At 42.2% G+C, this 17,921-nt stretch overlaps 1 protein-coding gene and 2 pseudogenes across 6 annotated transcripts in view; all 3 read right to left on the bottom strand.

Annotated features, from left to right (window-relative positions):
- Positions 1-17,921, bottom strand: part of GPR160 (G protein-coupled receptor 160) — a 46,424-nt gene that overhangs the window by 9,000 nt on the left and 19,503 nt on the right. The window lies entirely within an intron of this gene.
- On the bottom strand, positions 9,376-10,001 carry LOC134733311 (N-lysine methyltransferase KMT5A-like; annotated as a pseudogene).
- LOC134733409 (uncharacterized) lies at positions 15,866-15,940 on the bottom strand (annotated as a pseudogene).

Here is a 17,921-nt window from a genome sequence, read left to right as displayed (position 1 = left end):
TCTAGCCAGTTTCCCTCCCTAGATACAACCACTATAACCAGTTATTTGGATGTATTTCCAGAGATACTCTAAAGCAAAGTTTTAAAAAGAAATAAGACATTTCCTTATTAAGACAAGTAGTGAGAGATTCTTGATTTGTCCTTTCCTGTCTTATTTATACACTGATAAAATCTGACAAAAGAGGCGCAAAGGAAGAACAAAACCAAGAATTATTACTGATCTGCCAGAAGCAGGAGTAATTCCCACCAACCCAAACATAAGGCTGGTGATAAGGAAGGCCGGTGAGGCCAGGCAGAAGACAGCAAGCAGGGATTATCTCAAGGTAGGGGATGGGTGATTTCTATTTTTCTCCTTCAGTGTAGAATTATAGCGCTCAGCCACACACCTGCTTCGTCTCTGCTTCTGCCCATGGAGGATTTTTGTTCTTTGATCCCTACAGTTAATGGGCTACCAGGCCAAAACATTTCATTGCAAATGAGTTGCTCTTCAGTGTTGTCTTCCCCATTTGTGGGCTGGGGAGGGGGGGAGGCAATGCATTCCAGATGGTACATTACAAGATGGTGGAGCCTCTGTCAACCTGGGTCCTTGAGTGACCGTTTGAAGCAAAGCCCCTGGCGATTCACAGTGGGTGTATGGTATGAGCAAGAAATAAACCGTTGTTGCATTAAGTCAATGGGATTTGGCCTATCCTGACTAATGCCATTCCTTACTATTCTCTATATCCTTTGAAATTTTTTTAACAGGATGTATTATTTATATTATCAGAAAAAAAAGCTACAGTAGAAAAAATACCTTTAAAAAGCCACAATACAAATGTAAGAATATTGGTAAAACTCAAAATTCAATTTTAATTTGTAATATATTTGTAAAAATCATATACTTTTGCATTTTTTCTTCTGATATTCTTTTTGTTTTGTTTTGTTTTGTTTTGCTTCAGTTGGAGTTTCGCTCTTGTTGCCCAGGATGGAGTGCAATGGCACAATTTCACCTCACTGTAACCTCCGCCTCTTGGGCTCAAGTGATTCTCCTGCCTCAGCCTGCCAAGCAGCAGGGATTACAGGCACACACCACCATGCCTGGATAATTTTTGTTATTCTTAGTAGAGATGGGGTTTCCACCATGTTGGTCAGGCTGGTCTCGAATTCCCTCCCGCCGAGGCGGGAGGATCACTTGATCCCAGGAGTTTGAGACCAGCCTGGGCAACATGGCAAAACCTCGTCTCTACAAAAAAATATAAAACTTAGCTGGGTGTGGTGGTGGGCACCTGTGGTCCTAGCTACTTGGGAGGCTGAGGTGGGAGGATCGCTTGAGCCCAGGAGGTGGAGGTTGTGGTGAGCCGAGATTGTACCACTGCACTCCAGCCTGGGGGACAGAAAACCCTGTCCCAAATAAATAAATAAGCAAAGCAAATCAATCAAAACAACAACAACCACCACCCCAAAACAACAGAAAGAGAATCAGTGATACAAAACTGCTTCTTTAGGGGAAAAAAAGAACCAATAAAGTTAATAAACCTCTAGCCAAATTAAGAAAGAAATTACCAGAATTAGGAAAGTGGGTACCTAGAAACGTTAAAAGAATAAGGAACTATTTTGAACAACTTTATTTCAATAAATTTGTATGATGAAACAGACAAATTTCTGGAAAGATACTACCACAACTCCGTCCAAAAGATCCCTTAATAGCTCTTAAAGAAACTGGCCGGGTGCAGTGGCTCATGCCTGTAATCCCAGCACTTTGGGAGGCTGAGGCCAGCGGATCACCTGAGGTCAGTAGTTCGAGACCATCCTGGCCAATATGGTACAACCCCCATCTCTACTAAAAATTCAAAAATTAGCCAGGCATGGTGGCTCAGCCTGTAGTCCCTGCTGCTCTGGAGACTGAGGCAGGAGAATCACTTGAACCCAGGAGGCGGAGCTTGCAGTGAGCCGAGATTGTGCCACTGCACCCCAGCCTGGGTGACAGAGTAAGACTCCATCTCAAAAAAAAAAAAAAATCCCTATTAAAGAAACTGATTCTGTATTTAAAACCTACCCACAAAGAAAATATAGGCTCAGATGTCTTCATTGATGGATTCTATCAAGCATTTAGGGAAAAAATACCAAACTTAAAGAGTACCTCCCAACTCATTTCATAAGGACTAGAATTACCTTGATCCCAAAGACATTTCAAGAAAACTAATATAGATCATCATCCCTCATGAACATGGAAGCAGAAGTTGTTAACAAATTATTAGCAAACTGAATCCATCAATACATCATGGCCAATGGAAACTTATTTTAACATTAGAAAGTCAATCAATGTAATTCACCATATTAACAGAATAAAGGAGAAAGACTATATAAGATCACCTGAAGAGATGCAGATGCAGCATTTAACAAAATCTAATATGATAAAAACAAACAATAGAAGGTCACATCCCCAACTAGATAAGAAGTCTCTATGAAAAACCAAGATCAATCTCATGGTGTTGAAAGTGGATATCCATATGGGGGAAAACGAACTTTCACTCTTACCTTACACCATACACAAAAATAAACTAAGAAAGGATCATATGACTACATGTAGAAGTAAAACTAAAATTTCTAGAAGAAAACAGAAGAAATTGTTTGCAATCCTGGGTAGATATATTAGCTTCCTAGGGCTGCCACAACAAATTATAATAGGCAATAATTTTTTTTTTTTTTGTAAGAGACAGAATCTTGCTCTGTTGCCCAGGCTGGAGTGCTGTGGTACAATCAAAGCTCACTGTAAACTTGAACTCCTAGGCTCAAGTAATGCTCCTGCCTTAGCCTCCCAAGTAGCTCGACCACAGGCTCGTGCCACCATGATTGGCTAAGTTTTTAAAATTTTTTATTTGTAGAGATGGGGTCTCGTTTTGTTGTCTAGGTTGGTCTCAAACTCCTGGCTTCAAGCATTCCTCCTGCCTTGGCCTCCTAAATTGCTGGGATTACAAGCATGAGCTACTGTGCCCAGTTGACTGGTGGTAAATTTAAACTGAATGGCTCATGATATTATTTGGATGTTTGTCCCCTTTGAATCTCATGTTGAAATGTGATCTCCAATGCTGAAGGTGGGGCCTAGTGGGAGGTGTTTAGGTCGTGGGGGTGGATCCCTCATGAATGACTTGGTGCCCTTCCCACAGTAATGAGTAAGTCCTCACTCTTATTTGTTCACAAGAGAGCTGGCTGGTTAAAAAGAGTCTGGGACTTCGCTTCTCTTCCTGTTGCTCCCTGTCTCACCATGTGACACGCCTGCTCCCCCTCTGCCTTCCACCATGACTGGAAGCTTCCTGAGGCCTCAACAGAAGCAGATGCTGGTCCTCTGCTTCCTGTACAGTCTGTAGAACCATGAGCCAAATAAACCTCTTTTCTTTATAAATTACCCAGTCTCAGGTATTCTTTATAATGACACAAAACAGACTAAGACAACTTAAAACAATGGAAATTTGATCTCTCACATTCAGGAGGCCAGAAGTCTGAAATTCAGTTGTCAGTAGAGGCCGGGCACGGTAGTTCATGCCTGGAATCCCAGCACATTGGAAGGCTGAGGCAGGAGGATCACTTGAGGTCAGGAGTTTGAGACCAGCCTGGCCAAACTGGTGAAACCCCATATCTACTAAAAATACAAAAATTCGCTGGGCATGGTGGCGGACACCTGTAGTCCCAGCTACTTGGGAGGCTGAGGAAGGAGAATTGCTTGAACCCAGGAAGTGGAGGTTGCAATGAGCCACGATCACGCCACTGCACCCAGCCTGGGTGACAGAGCGAGACTCCGCCTCAAAAAAAAAAAAAAAAGGCTTGTATAGAAATATATATATATAGGAGCTTTATTCACCGATGGCCCCAGAGTGGAAATATCCCAAATATCCATCCACAGGAAAATGGATAAACAAATTGTAGTAAATCTAGGCAATGGAATACTTCTCAGCAATAAAAATTAATATATGCTCCACACAGGGAAAAGCCTCAAAAACATGTTATGCTAGGCCATTCTTCTGTTGCTATAAAGGAATACCTGAGGCTTGGTAATTAGTTTATAAAGAGGTACTTCTGTTTGTGAGACAGAGTCTTGCTCTGTTGCCCAGGCTGGAGTGCAGTGGCATGATCTAGGCTCACTGCAACCTCTGCCTTCGGAGTTTGTGCAATTCTCCTAGCTCAGCCTCCTGAGTAGCTGGAACTACAGGCATGTACCACCATGCCTGGCAAATTTTTTTTGTATTTTTAGTAGAGATGGGGTTTTGCCATGTTGGCCAGCTGGTCTTGAATTCCTGACCTCAAGTGATCCACCCACCTCAGCCTCCCAAAGTGCTGGGATTACAGGCGTGAGCCACTGTGCCCGGCCTATAAAGAGGTTTTTATTTGGCTCAAGAGTTTTGCAGGCTACACAGGAAGCATGGCGCTGGCATCTGCTTGGCTTCTGGTGAGGCCTCAGGAAGTTTACAACCATGGCGGAAGGCAAAAGGGGAACAGGCATCTCACAAGACCAGAGTGGGAGCCAGAGAGAAGGGGTAGGCCCCACATGCTTTTAAATGACCAGCTCTTGCGTGAACTCACAGGGACAGCTCACTTACCACCAAGCGGACGGCGCCAAGCCGTTCATGAGGGATCTGCCCCCATGATCCAGATACCTCCTAACAGGCTCCATCTCCAACATAGGAGAGCACATTTTAACATGAGATTTGGAGGGGACACAAATCTAAACTACATCACATGCCGAACAAAAACAGCCTAGCAATAAAGGGTATAGAGTGTGTGGTGCCAATTATATGGGATTCAAAACAGAAAAACAAATCCCTACGGCCAGAGAGACTATCGGTAGAAATCTGAAGCCAGGCTGGGGCAAAGGTGAACCAGGCAATGTTCTGTAGAGATGAAAATGTTCTATATTTGGATTGGGGTCCAAGTATACATATTTTTCAAAATTCAAACTATACACTAAAAATGAGTGTTTTAACTTATTTTTAAAGAATATTCATCTCACAGTATTAGATATAAAAGTAAAAACCTGGAATTAATGTAAATCTCCAACAGCAGGAAATTGGCTACATAAATTATAACTTCCAATGAACAGTGCCTTCTTAAACAAATGCTCCTTCTCATAACTCCACTAACATAACAGTAGATCAAGTTTTACCAGATTCTAAAATGAATAAGAAAACCTCATTGTGATGCTGAGGAACACTAGAACCTAGTCTCTAGTTGTTAAACTGGCCAAGAAGCCTTTCTCCTGCTGTTCCTGTACTAACTGTACCACCTGGTGACAGAATAATAAGTGAGGGGATGTTTACTTTTTTTGGAAGTCCTCTAGCTAATATGAGTGAATAAGGAATGATAAAATTTGGAAACTGCCCAATTTGCCACCTCTGATGTACTAAACGGAGGTAGCCAAAGATCATCAATACCAATACCCAAAGGTGGAAATGGAAGAGTACCCTGCTATCTACAAAGTGGGCTTGCCAAAAAATTAGAACCCGATCAAACCTGTAGATTCAACTACTGAGGTTCAAGAAAGAGGACAAAATAACTTGTTTAATAACCCCACAAGATGCAGTAAAGAAAATCCACATGGTGGTACGCTCTATAGGATTACAATTTGTTACTTCAATAAATTGTTTCAACAACAATCCAAAAAATTAACAGACTTAGGATATATCAACTATGTGCAATGTGTAGAATTTATCTGAATTCATGGCAACAAAGAATTACATATATAAGACAATGGGAAATTATGGTGTGATGGGCTGAATTATATCCCCCCAAATTCATATGTTGAAGACTTTAACTCCCAGTACCTCCAAATGTGACTATATTTGGAGACAAGACCTTTAAAGAGGTAATTTGGACACACACACAAGATACTAGGGATGCTGGTGCACAGAGAAAAGGCTGTGGGAGGGCACAGCGAGAAGACAGCCATCAACAGGCTGCAAAAGGCCCCAGGAGAAACCGCCTCTGGGATACCTCGATCTCACGCTTCCAGCCCCCAGAGCTGTTGCTTCAGCCACCCAGTCTATGGTGGTTTGTTATGGCAACCCTAACAAATTAATATGTGTGGTTATATTTAAATCTCACTATTTAAAAAAATACATACTAAAATATTTACAGATGAAATAGGTTGTCTGGAATTTGCTTCAACATAATGCAGTGTGTGTGCTGGGGGTTGAGTGGATGAAAGTATAGATGGAGATGGGGCAGGATTGACCACGGGTTAATGGCTGTTCTATTTGTATGTATGTTTGAAAATTTTCATAACTTTAAAAAAAATGTATAAATCTCCAAGGACAAAATTTCAGAGGCTGGAAAATGAACAGACGGACGGTAAATGACTGAGCCCCATCTACACAAAGTGTAGTCCAAGCATGACCTAGGAGACTGCTATTCACATAGACCCTCAGGCTCCAGCTCAGATCTATGGAAGCAATCTGCAGTTTTAATAAATCCTCACGTGACTCACATACACTGGACACAGACTGAAGCTAGCGGTGGAGAAAGCAGAGTGGCAACCCAATTTATACCTCAGGACCCTCAAAAATCTCAAAAGTGGCTGACCCAGGTGTCTTCAGAAAGGGATGCCAAGATGGGGATAAAAACAGATGGATTCGTTGCAAATGAAATAAGCAGTTAGGTCCCCAGATCTCTTCCCTGACTCAGTGCAGCAAATGACTCCCTCTCCAACTGTGGAATAAGAATGAGGTTTTCCCCTCTGGGGAAGGTAAAACAATCTTTAGACGGTAGGCAGAGTTGAAGATTAGAGGAGCATCATACTGAAAACAAGGAGACTGCATAAAAATACACACAGCGAAAGTTGAGACCTCTCCAGCCTTTTTACAGTTGGATTTCAGGAATACTATTATTACAAGATATGAAGACTCAAACAGTTCTCTCTAGGCATCAGCCCAGGAAGAAATATCTAAAGATACTACATTGAATCTTCCCTGAAGAAGCAGCCCAGATATTGCCCTACTTATAAATATGACTGGACATCCAAATATCCTCATTCAAAGAAAATCTCTGGTATTGAAAGTTGAACAAATCCACAAGCAGAAAAAAGACAACTTGGAGGAAATAGACACAATGCTAGATAGAAGAAAGCATTTAAAAACTCATTGTTTTCAGGGAGAAAATATTGCATCCATAAAAGAGGAGGCGGCTATTTATAATAACAGAAAAAAAAAGAGCTCTTGGAAAATAAAATATGATGGCAGAAGTAGTAAGGTGAACAGAGAGTTGGAAAATAAAGTTTAGGAAATTTCCTAGAAAAAGTGAAATAAAAAGAGAAATAGTTAAGAAACATGGAGGACCAATCCAACAGGTGCAAACTCTGACTAACAGGAGTCACAGAAAGAGAGCAAACTGGAGGGGAAGAACTCAAAGAAGAAAAGGCAATAATGAGCCAAGCGCAGTGGCTCACATCTGTAATCCCAGCACTTTGGGAGGCCAAAGTGGGTAGATCACTTGAGGTCAGGAGTTTGAGACCAGCCTGGCCAACATGGAAAAACCCAATCTCTACTAAAAATACAAAAAAGAAAAATAATTAACTGGGCATGGTGGTGCACGCCTGTAATACCAGCTACTCAGGAGGCTGAGGCAAGAGAATAGCTTGAACCCGGGAGGCGGAGATTGCAGTGAGCCGAGATTGCACCATTGCACTCCAGCTGGGTGACAGAGCGAGACTCCGTTTCAAAAAATAAATAAATAAAAATAAAGAGTGTTTCCTTTTTTTTTTTTTTTTTTTTTTTTGAGACGGAGTCTCGCTCTGTCACCCAGGCTGGAGTGCAGTGGCGCGATCTCGGCTCACTGCAAGCTCCGCCTCCCGGGTTCACGCCATTCTCCTGCCTCAGCCTCTCCGAGTAGCTGGGACTACAGGCGCCCGCCACCATGCCCGGCTAATTTTTTGTATTTTTAGTAGAGACGGGATTTCACCGTGGTCTCGATCTCCTGACCTCATGATCCGCCCGCCTCGGCCTCCCAAAGTACTGGGATTACAAGCATGAGCCACCACGCCCAGCCAAGAGTGTTTCAACTTATAAATGAAAAGTAAAATTTAGACTTAGAATTCCACCATCTTGCAACAACTTCTCCCCAACCCACCAGCCACGTAAATATTTTAGCACCTGTAGATACCATCATCTCAACAGGAGAGACAACCAGACATTTTGTGCCTCCTATATGGCAAACCTGAGTTTCATTAAATCTCTGAATCCAGCTTCCAGTTTGCAAGAAATAGAGGATTGAGGGATATACTGAGCTGAATCATGAGCGTGCAATGAGCAAGACTCACACTGTGGAAAACCCTATTGGTCAAGGAGTCCAGTTCGTCAAGAGAAAAACAAAGGGGAAAAATGGAGAAGTAATCTAGAGAGTAAAAAACGAATCCTAGATAACTTTTTTTTTAAAGGTAAGACTAAATGGGAGTTTCTAAAGATACGCATTTGGGTGGTAAAACTTCTAAATGCAAAGAAGTGCTGATGACTATAAAAGCGAAGTTATTTGGGGGGAAGTGAGGAACTGTGACTGGAGAAGTCACATGGAAGGGGCGTATTGGAGCGAAGTTCCTGCCCTTTACCTGAGAGGTGGTGACATGGGAATGGGGGTCAGTCTTCTTGGAAACACTGGAAGCCAGAGATGCCTTCAATTCTAAGGGACTGATAAGTTCAACCAAATAAAAATAGCACTTTGCATAAAAACCATAGGCAAAATCAAAAGAAAACAAACTAGAAGAAAAAAACATCATAAAATATTAACCTAATTTATAAAGAGCTCCTGGAAATCAAACAAGAAAAAGATCAAAATCCCAATATTGAAACAGTAAAATGAACAAAGGATTTGAAGAGATAATTCACGAAAGAGGATAAATGGGCTCTTAAACATATGAAAGAAGGATCAGCATCACTCTTAAAAAAACAGGCCTGGTACGACAGCTCACGCTTGTAATCCCAGCACTTTGGGAGGCTCAGGCAGAAGGATCGTTTGAGTCCAGGGGTTCAAGACCAGCCTGGGAAACATGGCAATACCCCGTCTCTACTAAAAACACAAAACTTAGCTGGGCATGGTGGCCTATGCTTGTAGTCCCAGCTACTTGGGAGGCTGCGGTGGGAGGATTGCTTGAGCCCAGGAGGTTGAGGCTGCAGTGAGCTGTGAGTGCACCACTGCACTCCAGCCTGGGCAACAGAGAAAGACTGTCTCAAAAAAATTAATTAAAAAGTATAAAAGAAAAAATAGAGATTTAAACTACAATGTTTACCTCATAAAGGATAGGCAAAACCCCAAAATTTGTCCACACAGTATCTCTAGTGAGGCTGTGGAATAAACAGGTATCTTAACCACTGGTGGGGCTGAAGAATATAACTGGAGCAACTCCTACAAAAGGCAACCTGGTAATATTTATCAAAATTACAAACATGCATATATATGTCCTGTGAGGCTCCCGTGCTTTTCTACCACAATGGCGCCCCGGGAGAGCTGCCTCTGGTGTTCACACCCGGCCTTTGTCATCGATGAGGTCAGTCTTCACTCCTTCTTTCCTTCCCGCTTTCCATCAGTTCATCTATTCTTTCCCTTTCTTCAAACTGCAGCTCCGCTTTGCCCTTCCTGGAGCTCCGTGGGACAGGGTAGAAATCCATGAGTTTGCGATTTTTCCTTGAGCTTTTTTTCGGGGGCCTGATTGCCCTTGATGGGCTATTTCAAGGCTTGCTTGGCGATGGCTGCGTTGGTGGAATCACAAGACGAGGCCAGAGGAAGTTCTGCTGCTTCACGTTTTTGGTTTGGAAAAGGTGCGAGGGGTCCTCTCCTGGCGTCTTTGATCTTCTGTGCTTGGGCTTCGTGCTCCGTGTTGCGTTCGTTTCCTGTGGATTCCAGCTAATGGTTTCCCTGGCATTTGACTTTGTGACGTGTAACGGAGTTCTCCTCCTGAAGGCTGGAACGCATTCCAGAGCATTTGTTAGGCTCGCGTAGCAAAAGATCTTTGATTGCCAGGACATACATTCTCCCCAGCGTCGGTGCAGCGCCTCCCTGGACCCCTCTGCTCCACTATCTGCGGGCTCAGGGCCATCGCTGTCACCCCCGCTGCTGCCTCCGCCGCACGGGACTTGGACATCTTCCTGCCTGGAGAGGGGGACCCCGGGGAGGGGGCGCTCAGAGCGCAGAGCTGTTTGGAGGGCTGTGGTGGGAGCCGATGTCCCCCTCCTGCCGCTAGGCCCAGTAGGGCCGGACACACCCACCTCAGGATAATTTTCTTTTTAGTGACACATAAAATCATGATGTCTTACAATGGATGGCATGTTGATTGAATACAATATCGTAAAATAAACCTCATAAAATAAAAAAATTGGAATTTAGTTTTTATTTATTTTAAAATCATAGAGACGGGGTCTCCCTGTGTTGCCCAAGCTGGTCTCAAACTGCCGGCCTCAAGCGATGCTCCCACCTCCGCCTCTCAAAGTGCTGGGATTCCAGGCAGGAGCCACTGCGCATGGCCTTGAAATTTAAAAATAAGAAAATGTGGCCGGGCGCGGTGGCTCACGCCTGTAATCCCAGCACTTTGGGAGGCCGAGGCGGGTGGATCACCTGAGGTCGGGAGTTCGAGACCAGCCTGACCAATATGGAGAAACCCTGTCTCTACTAAAAATACAAAAAATTAGCCGGGCATGGTGGTGCATGCCTGTAATCCCAGCTACTCGGGAGGCTGAGGCAGGAGAAGTGCTTGAACCCGGGAGGCAGAAGTTGCGGTGAGCTGAGATCACGCCATTGCACTCCAGCCTGGGCAACAAGAGTGAACTCCGTCTCAAAAAAAAAAAAAAAAAAGAAAATGTACAAAGTTAGTATATAACCATTTAAAAGAATATCTTTGTGGATTATCTAATGGAGACTTGCCAATAATTATAATACGGAACAAGCAGAAGGAACATAAAAAAGCATGTAGAGTATAATTCAATTTTGTTTGAATATATGTAGATTAGATGGAAATATACCAAAGTGTTAATGATGGTTATCTTAGTGTGGTCTTATAAGACTTCATTTTATCTCTATATTTTCCCACTTTTCCTATGATGATTTATCTCATAATTGGATAGCCATTTTCATAACTATGATACCATCATTTTATCTATGAAATTAAATTATATAGTATTTAATACATAGTCCATATTAAAACTGTCCCATTAATTAAAACTGTCCCATAAATAATATTAATTTAATGAAATTAAATGGTCTAGTATCTAATACATAGTCCATATTAAAACAGTCCCAATGTTTAGTTTTTTTTTTTTAATACAAAATCCAATCAAGGATCACATATTTGTCATGTCTTGTTAGTCTCTTTTAATTTTAGATAATTCGTTGTTGTTGTTGTTGTTGATCTTTCATTTTATTTTTTTTTTTTGAGACAGAGTCTCACTCTGTCACCCAGGCTGGAGTGCAGTGGTGCCATATCAGCTCACTGCAACCTCCGCCTCCCAGGTTCAAGCAATTCTCCTGCCTCAGCCTCCTGAGTAGCTGGGATTACAGGTGCCTGCCACCACGCCTGGCTAATTTTTGTATTATTAGTAGAGATGGGGTTTCACCGTGTTGGTCAGGCTGGTCTCGAACTCATGACTTCAAGCAATCCACCTTCCTGGGCCTCCCAAAGTGCTGGAATTACAGGTTTGAGCCACCATGCCCGGCAATACTGACATTTTTGAAGAGTCCAGGTTAGTTATCTTGTAAAAGATCACATAATCTCGATTTATCTAATTGTTTTCTCAATATTAAACATTTCTGGCAAGAAAACTATCTAGATGATATGTCCCATTATGTCATGTCTCATTACTGGTCATGTGAAGTTAGGTCACTTGATTAAGGAGGTGTTCGTGATATTTTTCTTTTTATTATTAGTATTATTTTGAGACAGGGTCTTACTGTGTTGCTGAAGCTGGAGTGCAGTAGTACAGTCATAGCTCACTGTAACCTAGAACTCCTGGGCTCAAGTGATCTTCCCACTTCAGCCTCCTGAGTAGCTAGGACTATAGAGGTATGCACCACCATGCCCAGTTAATGTTTTTTTTTAAATATTGTTTTGTAGAGATGGGGTCTTGCTGTTGCCCAGGCTGGTCTTGAACTCCTAGCCTCAAGCAGTTATCCCTCCTAGGCCTCCCAAAGTGGTGGGATTATAGGCATGAGCCACCACGCCTTGTCCATTTTCCTATTGTAGAGGACCTTTTCCCTTTGTAATTAATACTTTGAGACTGTAATCCATTGCATAACAAAGTTTCACCTGATAGTTTCAGCATCCGTTTATTATCCTTGCCTGAATTAATCACCACATTGGGAGTTGTAAAATAGTAATTTTCTAATTCTAAGATTCATTCGGCTTTCATGAGCTGGCAGTTGTTTCTAGAAATACATTATAGATTCATTGATTTGTTTTTATTAAATGTGTTATAATTCACTGCCATCATTCTTCTTTGGAATGCTTAAAATTTTCCAAATCGTCTTGTCAGGGTTCCTTCAGGCTGGCTCCCATACGTATCTTTTGCCATCCCAGTTGCTGAGCACATGCCTGCTTTGGCACGTTGTACTTCTGGGGGTCATTTTTTTTCAAGGAGCCCTGTTTTTTTTAGGAAAATATGGTATTTTGAAACTAGAATCTGGGTGGCACACTGATACCTCCAATGCAAAGCTACATCACTGGATTCTTCCTCACCTTATTTCAGTATTTGTGAAATAGTGAAATACATACTTGAAAGATCATCTCCCACAGCAAGAATCTGGTTCCCACATGGACGCATGGTGGGAAACACCACACACTTGGGCCTGCTAGAGCGGGGAGTGGGGGGAGGAAAAGCATCAGGAAGAACAGCTAATGGATACTGGGCTTAATACCTAGGTGATGGGATGATCTGTACAGCAAACCACCATGGCACCCGTTTCCCTGTGTAACAAACCTCCACATCCTGCACATGTACCCCTGAACTTAAAAGTTGAAGAAAAAAAAAGGGCAGGAAGCAACACTAATAGCAAATTAGAGATTAACTTAAAGGATCAGGAAGGGTCCCAGCAGGAAGCAGACTCCAACTCCTGTGATTGAATGCAGAATTTCAGTGAAGAAATTAACAACAAAAAAGAACCTGGTTCCCAATGACATAAGTATATTGATTCATTTGTTCAAACTACAATACATATTAAGCAGTTTCAGAGTTACTACGCTGATAGCATTGCCCAACAGTTAACCATGTAAATAAAGCCTAACATTTTTCCATTCTTTTTGTCCCTTGACTACATTCCACTAAGCTTATACAGTCTGAGTACTCTGTCATAAAGTGATCTGATTCTCTTCTTTGTATTTATGTAATCAATTTGATACAATGTTTTGATTATTAGTTTCTCTTTGTACATTCAGTGACAGGATTTCCTTTGTTTTCATTATTTTTATTTCATTTTAATTTTATATAATTGAATATGTAAAATATTTACATGGCTCAAAATCAAAACTATATAAAAAGGTACGCTCAGAAAAGTCTCATTTCCATACTTATTTCCTCCACTAATAACCACCCACCCCCTATCATTTATTTCTGGTTTATAGCTCCTGTGCATCCTTCTGCAAAAATAAGTGTGTGTGTTTGTGTGCATGTATGTGTGTGTGTACATGTGTGGTTATTTCCCTTTCCATCTTAAATACAAGGTAGCACATTAGATATACTTTTTGTGACTCTTTATTGCCCCTTAAAACATCCTAGAAAGCATTTCATCTTTGTTAATAGCTATCTTCCTTTTTAATTTTTCAAAAATTGTTTTTATGGCTGCATTACGTAGATATACTATAGTTTATTCGGCCAGAGTTCTATGAGTGGACATATAGATTGTTTCCAAATTTGTTCTATCTGCAAATAATGTGGCAACGAACAACCTTCGGTACATATTCTTTGTTATTTTGTGGAGGTGTTTCCTCTGGAATAATTACTAGAAGTGAGGCCATTAGGTCAAAGGGTGAATGCTTACATAATTTTGTTAGATATTGCCAATTTTTCCTTCATAGGGACTGCTGATCATCATTTTTGAATGACGGTTTAACTAGTATTGAATTCCAAGTTGAAGATAATACTCTCTTGTGTTTTCAATTCTATTGCTGATGAGAAATCTGTTGTCAATGTAACCATTGTTTCTTAGAGGTATGGCAGAAACTTATTCTCCATTTTGTCTTCCCTTCCTTTTCCTAGGCACGTGGCTGACCTCTATTTCCCAGGCTCCCCAGCAGTTAGGTATGGCCGGTGGGGCGTGAGCAGACATGAGGGAGACCATTTCTGGCCTAGCTTATTCCCCACCCACCCACCCACTTCCTGTGGGAAAGCAGGGCAATTCTGAAACCCATGTGGGTGCCGTCAGCTGGGTCCCTGAGGGTACAGCCACCCAGTGGCCTGAAGTACCCACCCAGACCTGCTACACGAGAGAAGTAAGCTCGTACTGGATTTGAACCATTGCATTTTTGGTCTTTTTTTTTTTTTTTTTTGAGACGGAGTCTCGCTCTGTCGCCCAGGCTGGAGTGCAGTGGCGCAATCTCGGCTCACTGCAAGCTCCGCCTCCCGGGTTCACACCATTCTCCTGCCTCAGCCTCTCCGAGTAGCTGGGACTACAGGCGCCCGCCACCACGCCCGGCTAATTTTTTTGTATTTTTAGTAGAGACGGGGTTTCACCGTGGTCTCGATCTCCTGACCTCGTGATCCGCCCGCCTCGGCCTCCCAAAGTGCTGGGATTACAAGCATGAGCCACCGCGTCCGGCCACATTTTTGGTCTTTTTAAAGCATTTTAGCCCATTTTACTTAATACAAAACTGTTCTAACTGGTTCTTTTTCCTATCCCTCCCCCTTGCTTCTACTTCATAATTTTTATCTACTGCAAGACTTCATTCATCGTAAGAATCTAAACATACTTATTTGATTGTCATTTCCAGGAACTCCAACTGCTAATTTCACTTTTAGTAAATTCGTGTCTTGCTTGAACAAATTTTGAACTCTACGTCTACGTCTTCATGTATTTTAAAGTTTTGCTTTTCAAGCTTACTTCGAATAGGAGATTTCGACTGCTGTATCTTTCCCTCCTCTCTCCCTTCCCAGGCAGCTTTCAGTCCCTCCACCTGGCCTCTTAGGACTTCTTCCAAACCAGGTCTCAAAATGCCACTTGGTGTTCCTGCTCAGTTGTGGTATCAGCGACACTGCGGATCCAGGCCCTTGGCCAAGAAAGCAGCATGGCTCAGCTTCTGGTTCTGAAGCTGTGTCTTTGTCTCTGAAACTTCCAGAAGCCCATTCCTTCCAGTAAGCCATCTTTTCCAGCCTTCCTTCTTAGGTTTGGGAGGGAGGGCACTGCAGTCTCTGATTTCAGTGTTGCCAATGTTTCTTAGAGGTATGGAAGAAACTTAGTTATTCTCCCAATTTACATTCCCTGGAACCTGGCTCCAACTCCTTGGTATCAGCTGATGTGGAAACTTTTACATCCCCATCTTTTCTTTTTTTAATTTGTTTTTAAGTTCAGTCTCCATAGAGTCTCAAAAATTACCAGTGCCAACCATATTTCATCATGGCAGGGTATTGAGAAAAGTTTTTGGCCAGGCACTGTGGCTCACGCCTGTAATCCCAGCACTTTGGGAGGCTGAGGCGGGCGGATCACAAGGTCAGGAGATCGAGACCATCCTGGCTAACACAGTGAAACCCCGTCTCTACTAAAAATACAAAAATTAGCTGGGCGTGGTGGGGGGCGCCTGTAGTCCCAGCTACTCGGGAGGCGGAGGCAGGAGAATGGCGTGAACCCGGGAGGCGGAGCTTGCAGTGAGCCAAGATTGCGCCACTGCACTCCATCCAGCCTGGACGACAGAGCGAGACTCCGTCTCAAAAAAAAAAAAAAAGTTTTCAATTAGCAACTGCCTCAGATAAACTTCACTGGCTATTAAATGGCCACTGCACAAAGCTATATCCCCTTATTCTAAAAAACCTGAGTTTCTGGTTGCCCTTGCTGGAGAGGCCTGCAGCTTGAGCCTGCTTACTCCTTTGTATTTCAACTTACATTCTAGGTAACTAGAATGACTATAGCCCAACTATACTTATTTGGTTACCCTTTTTATATTATAACTACCTTTGCTAGGTGTTTGGAGCCTGAACTCCTGTGCCATCTTGACCAGATGTCTCAAATTAAATAATTGTTTTGCTCTCCTGTGGCTCCTGTATACATTTTGTAAGGCCCTCTTTACATAGTATGCACTCAAGCTAAACATAGTTCTGAGAAGTCTTGGTATTGCCAGTTATGAAATGACTTCACTGTATCATTTGCCTGCTTTCAGTCTCATACAAGTATTAACTAGAGTACTGATGTATGAAATGTGGTATTCTGCATATACTCACATTATAGTTACTGCGATGGTTCAACTACCTTGTGATTCACCATTGCCCATGGGCTTTTTCTGCCAAAAATAGGCACAATGCCAATCATTTTCTAATTTGAACCTCTTACAAAATTAATTAGCCTTCATGTGATTTTGTCCAGTATTTTATAAATACTGTACCCCATTAATACAGGTTATTTTGACTTCTGTTTCTAGTATTTCTCGCATACAAACATATACACTAATATGCCACCAGTTATGGATTAAAACTGATTAAACAGAACGGTCCCCAGACTGACCTCTAAAAGGTTAAATGATGACTTATCCCACACTGGAACCATATCCTTGATAATATCTCTGTGTTACCTTCCCATCATCTAACTGTGGTGTCACCTGAGCTAACCTGTTTCCCCGGGTTGCTATTGATTATGTCATTCATAATGAAATCAATAGCATGAGAAAGTTAAGATTATGTCCCCTGCTTCCTCCAGATCCTTAAAATGTTCTTGAAAACAAATCAGGTTACACTGACACGATTCATTTTTCTATAAAGCCACTGTGAATTTTTACTCAATGCCTTATGTTTGCTTGTAAATTAGTATTCTGGTGATGTATATTTTCATGTAACCTTTCCTTACAATGTGACTGTATTTTATTGACTGCAAATTCTACACATATATTCACCTCATCATTTTGGTGGGAACAGATAAGTAATGCAAGTATAAGGTTCAGAATTAAGGAGAAAGGAGTTGCATACCTTGTACTAGTCATTCAGGTACTGAGTTTTAAGAACAATATCAATAAATAGAAAATATATCTTTAAAAAAATCAACAAATACGGGAATCGGATTAATAAGAGCAACAAAGGATTATAAGAACAGTTGTTCAGATACTTATGGGCTGACCGCTTAGCAAACATGCTTACAGAAGAGGTTTAAAAAGAGTTTTTAAGGCCGGGCGTGGTGGCTCACGCCTGTAATCCCAGCAATTTGGACGGATCACGAGGTCAGGAGATCGAGACCATCCTGGCTAACACGGTGAAACCCCGCCTCTACTAAAAATACAAAAAATTAGCTGGGCGTGGTGGCGGACGCCTGTAGTCCCAGCTACTCAGGAGGCTGAGGCAGGAGAATGGCGTGAACCCGGGAGGCGGAGCTTACAGTGGGCCGAGATAGCTCCACTGCACTCCAGCCTGGGGGATGGTGCGAGACTCCGTCTCAAAAGAAAAAAGAGTTTTTAAAAGAACATCTGAACTAGAGATTGCCTCCTGGTTCTCAATGATTATCATGTCCTTGCTTTCTTAAGCAAAATAAAGGGCTTAAGCATACAATGATCTGGAAAGTAGCAATCAGAAATCTGTGCTCAGTAGTCCCTGAGACCCCACTCTCCATCCCTGGCTTCTGAATGTGGCTCCTTGTATGACTCAACCAGAGAGGTTATGACATTCTTCATGCTTAGTTGTTCATGGTTTCTGAAACCACAGTTATTCATCATTGCCGAGAAACTGAACCAGACCAACCACCTAAGGGAGATCCTTTTTTCACCATCACATTGTCAGGGGTAGCCCGCCC

Source organism: Symphalangus syndactylus, chromosome 17, assembly GCF_028878055.3.
Source record: "Symphalangus syndactylus isolate Jambi chromosome 17, NHGRI_mSymSyn1-v2.1_pri, whole genome shotgun sequence".
Classification (NCBI taxonomy): domain Eukaryota; kingdom Metazoa; phylum Chordata; class Mammalia; order Primates; family Hylobatidae; genus Symphalangus; species Symphalangus syndactylus.
This window is presented reverse-complemented; position numbering and strand designations above follow the sequence as displayed.